This window comes from Geospiza fortis, unplaced genomic scaffold, assembly GCF_000277835.1.
Source record: "Geospiza fortis unplaced genomic scaffold, GeoFor_1.0 scaffold70, whole genome shotgun sequence".
NCBI lineage: Eukaryota > Metazoa > Chordata > Aves > Passeriformes > Thraupidae > Geospiza > Geospiza fortis.
Window position 1 is genome coordinate 2901695 of NW_005054317.1, and position 6000 is coordinate 2907694.

The 6000-nt window shown below is 39.7% G+C and overlaps 1 protein-coding gene across 3 annotated transcripts in view; it reads left to right on the forward strand.

Moving 5' to 3' along the window:
- The window catches only part of SUCLG2 (succinate-CoA ligase GDP-forming beta subunit), an 82289-nt gene that overhangs the window by 39596 nt on the left and 36693 nt on the right, over window positions 1-6000 (forward strand). The window lies entirely within an intron of this gene.

Below are 6000 nucleotides of genomic sequence, written 5' to 3' on the forward strand. Positions count from 1 at the left end.
AGGAGAAGACATTAGTCTGTGTGTACTGAGTAGAAGTTATTTCTAGAGATGTGTGTTGAGGTCACTGGTCCCCTCTGCAGACAGAACTGAAGTATCTGCTGAGAGAAAATTGATCAGGCGTGGGCTTTGGAGCAGTGCCAGCTGCCCGTCCTGCCAACGTGGAGTTCTGCTTTTGTGTGCAGCCAGAGCTTCCTTGCTGCTGATATTTTTACTAATGGGAATCTGTTGGAGGGCTTTGATCATCTGTCCCATCTCCTGCACCTAAGCATCACAGCTGAAGTCCCTATTTCAACATATTGCTTCTTTTTGTGGATCTGGCTTCATCCCCTTTATCTCATGTTTGCTGTGATTCCAGTCATTTTCCTCATGTTCATTGTGATGTGATATTGACTTCTAAATGCCACCTTCCTGTGACAATTACATTGCTCTAATTGTATGCTCTGTGCAGCAGAAAGTGACAAAATGCTGTGGCTTCTCAAACAGAGGTGGGTATTGTTTGCAGCAACATTTCAAGGCAAAATTAGGAAGAAAATTTACAGTACAAAATAAGCACAGGCCAGCTTTATACTGTAAGCTCTTTGCAGTTGCAACTCTCCCTGCATATTTTATAAGCACCTGGTACCTTGATGTCTCAAGTGTTTGTTGTTTGAGTTGTTTGAGTTGTTCTGCAGTGTTTGCTTGGTGTGATGATCTGGGTTTGCCTGAGATGTAATTTAGTTCTGAAACTTGTGTTAGTGGTAGAGAAGCAGGTGCAGTAAGGTCTCAGATACACAACTTAGCTGGTGATTATCACTGTGCTAAGTAGTTTGTACTGTCTGCTGCACCACAAACAGCAGGTATTAATTTTGGTGATGAAGCTGACTGAGTTTAAACAATTTTAAAACAAAAAGGCATTCTAGTAGCTCTCAGCTATAGAACATCTGTGTGCCCAGCATTTGACTTGTGTTATATCCTTCTATTACCCATTCTGCTTATATGTTACTGCTTAACTATTTCCAACTGCATGCACCAGGGCTAGGGAAGCTCTGCTACTGAGAAAAAGCAAAAGGGAGCATGGAAAGAACTGGATTAGGCATTTATGCTGGGGCTGTGCCATTCCTGGCATTGACTGGCTGAAGATGCAGAAGGCAAAGCATTTCATGGTTTATTTCATTCTGTTCATAAAATACAGCAAATGTCTGTCATTTCTTCTCCTGATACACCATGTCCATTAGCTCACTAGTAGATAATCAGAAAATTGGATGAATCCTCTCTTTTCTTAACTAATGGTGAGGTTTCAGTCCCAAGAGTCTTTGTGGCTAATGCAGCATTTACAGGTTTTAACTGGTCAGTCATTTCCCTGTGGCCTTTAATTTGATTCCCACTTGGTTTGATAAGATAAAAATTTGTTCTTGGGAACTTGAGATTCAGTTAATTTTTGTAAATATCCAAATGTCTGTAGACTAAAGAAATAAAGGGGAAAAAAAAGCTTTCAGGGCTTGTAATATAGTGAATTGCTGGTTTTTAGTTGTGCTGGCAGAGTTAAGGACATTGCAAGAGATGAAATCTTCCGGAAGGAAAGGTTCAACTGTGCTCTGAAAAAGATCTCCTTCTCCCTCTTTAGTTGTCTTTAAAATATCTATTTGTATTAAAGCAAAAAAAACCCACCAAAACCCAAAAAACAACCCCAAACAAACAAACCACACAACCCCTCCTCTCCCCAGACAAAGAAAATAAACAAACCAAGGTAAGCCATGATTTGATTTAGTGAAACAGAGGATATTGTTTTTTGGGAAAAGTGAAGATCTGGGTTGGTTTGCTGCTGGTTTAATCTGTCAGCTGTCAGTGTCTATAATTCTTGGGGAAAAAGAAAAAAATGTGAGGGGTTTTGTTGCAAAAGGTGATCCACTGGCTTTTGGATGGAAATGCTGTCCCTGGAGCCAGTGACCCTTTTTACACTCTGCTGGTCTTGTTTGCTGCCTGCCATATCCAATACTTCCTAGGTTAGACAGGTCATTGCAATGGTTCTGAATTCCTTTCTATTCACTGTCTAAATTCCAATTGCTTTTTTTCTTTCTTCTTTTCTTTTCCTTCTTCCTGCCTGTCTTATTTCTGTAAGTTTGTGCCGTGCATCTGCTTTGGCAGGAAATGTACAGTCTTCCCTGTTTTCAGATACTAGCAGGAAAGGGAAGGATGGCTCAATTCTGGCATTTCAAGCTGCTGGGAGACACTGCAGGAGCTTCATTTATCCCCCTTTGTCCCACAGTGAAGTAGAAGTGGTTGTTGCCTTTGGTGTTTCTGAGGTTCTGGCTGGTGCCTGGCTCTCCCCTGCACGTGTGAATTCCTGCTCCAGGCATCCCCACAAAGTCCTCATCTGTCAGCACTCTCACATTCTTGTCAAGCTCCACAGGTGCTTGGTTTTGTTCATGCTGAAGACCTGGTTACTATATGATGACTCTTTGTAGGATTCAGCAAGTTTTTTTTGGAAAGGCTAAAGCTGAAAAAAATATCAGCTCCTTCCTGGATCTCCATGGGCTGCAGGGGAATCTTGGCCCTGGCACCTGGGGCAGTTCCTGCCCCTCCTCCTTCACTGCCCCTGCTGTCTGCAGGGCAGTTCCTCTCCTGTTCTCACTCCTCTCTCCAGCTGCTGTTTTGCAGTTTGCTGTGCCCTTCTTATAACTCTGTTACCCCAGAGGTGATGCCACTGTCCCTGATGGTTCCATCAGACATGGGGAAGCTCCTGGCAGCTGCTCACAGAAGCCACCCTGCCTGGCCTCACAAACTAGTACAAAAGCCAACTTAGCTGCAAGCAGGTTTTTTTTACCATTTTTTTACTGCTCTAGCCCTGATCTTAGCAGTGGAGTCCTATTAGAAAGTGTCACTGAAACACAGGCAGCTAAAGGCCAACATGGTTTGTTGTTCTTTTTCTCCTTTTCCCACTATAGTTCCTTTGAAAACCTTTTTTGAAGCCTGTCATTGATGATATGACTAAAGACTCACCAAAGCAATTGATGTTAGCAACTGTTGGCTTGTTATTTAGGCAAAATACTATTGACAGAAAGACAAACGTTTCTCAGGAAAAACTATTCCATATTGACATCTGTTAGCTCATATCCAGGGAATAATTAATATCAAACCCACACAAGACTTTATTTTTTTTTTCTTAAGCAATTATCTAGTCCCAATTCAGATTATTGTCTTAATTATATGGAATAGACAATGATTCCTGTCACCTTGCTTTGCCTGTTAATGTTCATGTATCTCTGTGCCCACCACATAATTGTGTTTCACTGTTGTGTGTCAAGCAGAGGTTTTGGAGCTTTTGTTTTCCAGGCATCTGAGAGAGTGACCAGAATTCTGAAAGAGGATATCGTTAAACCATAACTTTACAATTCTCTTCTTTCCCAGCTGTGTTTGGTGTGAAAATAATATGGTTTATGCATCCTTATTATACAAGACATTTTTATCACCAGCTTATCCTTTTGGCTTCAGGGATTTTTAGCATTAGCTTTCTTAACATTTCCAGTCTGTTATGTGGCAACAGAAGGGATAACATTATACTAAGAGGAAAAATTTGGGATATTCTTTTCTTAGATTTCAGAAATAAAAATAAAGTTGCCATGTATAATGTATTTGGTCTTTATTTTGGGTAATTAATTTAAAATTGAGTGAGCTAGCTCAGTTCAGACCATTCAAAATATCTCAAATCATTCAGACAGATTGGGGTGTAGTAACTATATTTGTGTGGTTCTGGACTGTTTGCTCTCACTCTGCAGCTTTGAACAATGACCTGCTCAAGGGAGAAAGTTTTAAAAATACAACAATTCCAAATGCCACATTTCTGTGATAGGGAACTTCCTCATGCTTACAGCTAAGGCTGGCTGTGGGCAGTTTGCTGCATTTCACTGATTGTCAGCACTGGATTTCTCAGTGTTACAATAATGCAAGCCCATAAATCAGAAGGAACAGATAGCCTTCCCTATCACACATGCAGCCTATGTCATGGACATATAATTTTGGAGAAAAAATGGAAATGTAAATAAGATTCAGTTGCAGACATAAAATAGAGTGTTAGCACTGAATTTGTTTAAATTGTCAGATTTTGTGTCATTTCAGAACCTTGTTCTTACAGCCTCATTAGGAATCTCTTTGCTTTCTCATTCACATACCGTGCACCCTTTACACACTTCATTAGCCACCACTTCTTTGCACAGCATGGAAATTCTTTACACCTTGTGTAAAGAGGAGGGTGAAGCATCATACTCTGGTTTGAGTTCTCCAAACTCTGTAGCTGAGGAGCTGCTCCAGTGCACAATGCCTGTGTGCTGCCCTGCTCTGCACTGTTCCCCAGGTGTTAACTGCCACTGTCTGCACTCTGCATGGCCCTCGCTGCTCCAGCTGGGTGTCTCAAAATGTAACTCTTGAATTGAGTGATGAATTTTGGAAGTTGAGGCTCTGACTGCTGTATTTACCCCTCTGTGTGAACTGAGGGTTGTAATCCTCATCTGCATCTACAAACATTGATCAAAAATTAAATAGTTTGTTAAAGAAGTGCTATGAAAATCATAAAAGTTATCACTGTTCCTCACTGCTTATTACAGAGCCCCCTCCTCCTGGCAATTTAGTGCTCAGCACTGGTTTTGTAGAAGTGCAATATTAAATTTTAAAAAAGAAAATCATAATAAATAAACCTGTTGTATTTTTTGCTAGAAATTTTGATATTTCTGTATGATGTTGGCTAATCAATCACCGAAAAATTCCACATAGTTTTTGGAATCTGCATCTTGCTACATCATCTTAGTATTACCTCCTGTTAGCACAAAAGAGGGGCTTTCTAGTTTTGAGGGGGAGTAAACAGGTAGCTAGAGACCAACCTTTTCTCTGATTTCAAATATACAAATGATTCGAGGGTTGAAAGAGGAATCAGACACAGAAAGGTGAAGGAGCCTTCAGTTAACCTGAGCAATCTGCCTGGTGGTGCAGGTCAGTGACTGCCTCAGGCAGGAAAGAAGGGTTAAGAGCAGCGAAGAAATGTGGCTGGAAAGGGTAGCTGTTCTGAAAATACTGCAGCCAAAAAAGGTAGTTGAGTCCTACAGCAGTTTATTTTGGGAATTTAGACACTGTCCAGCAGCACAAGGTTTTAAAGGCTGGCTAAACAAGCAATTATCCAGGAAATTTCAGGGAGAGTTGATCCTGCCTTGGAACCAGTGAATGGTCTGGAGCTTCCTTTCTGTGTTTCAGAGAGGAAACATAAACATAAAGCTGTGTAAAGCTGTGCTTGGTAATTCTGTAAGAGCAATAATGTCTTGACTCTGGAAGTTTAAGATTATTCTCATAAAATGACAGTTTGTGGAGGTAGAAAATACCTACTATGGCACAGGAAAGCTGGGTAAAGTTCACAAAAGCATATTGTGGTTTTTCTCTCAGAAATTTGTACAAGTATTTTGCCTTTAGACAATGGAGCAGGTCATGGTTCTTTTAAAGATATTGTAGGTTTTGAGTTTATAAGAGTAATTTAGGAATTTCCCCACATTTTTATTAGCTCTGCATTGGTGAGAAAATACAGACTGATCGAACTATAGCAAGGATTCTTTTCTAATATGCCTTTTCAGTATTGCAGAATTAATATGAAATGACTATTCATCTTTTAAAACACTTAAAATATTGAAAAGTCATTCTTTCATTTCACTGAGGCACTTTTACAGACTGATAGCATATTGACAATATTTATGAAAATGAGAGGACAATTATGCATTTAAAATGCATAATTGAATTGTCTTGATTTATAACCAAAAGTAAAATATTTTTCAAGAGCATGTGTAGTATTGAGTTCTAAGTAATTGATATGTAAATATACTTGAACATGAATCTGTCATTATTTATGGGCACTGACAAGTTGAATGCCTTTTGGCATTTTATAGTAGGCTATAATGAATCCTAAAAACTGGATATGAAAATAAAATTCCTAAGCAAGAGGAGAACTTGCAGTGATTCTGCAATTGCTTCCTTTGTGGCAGGAAT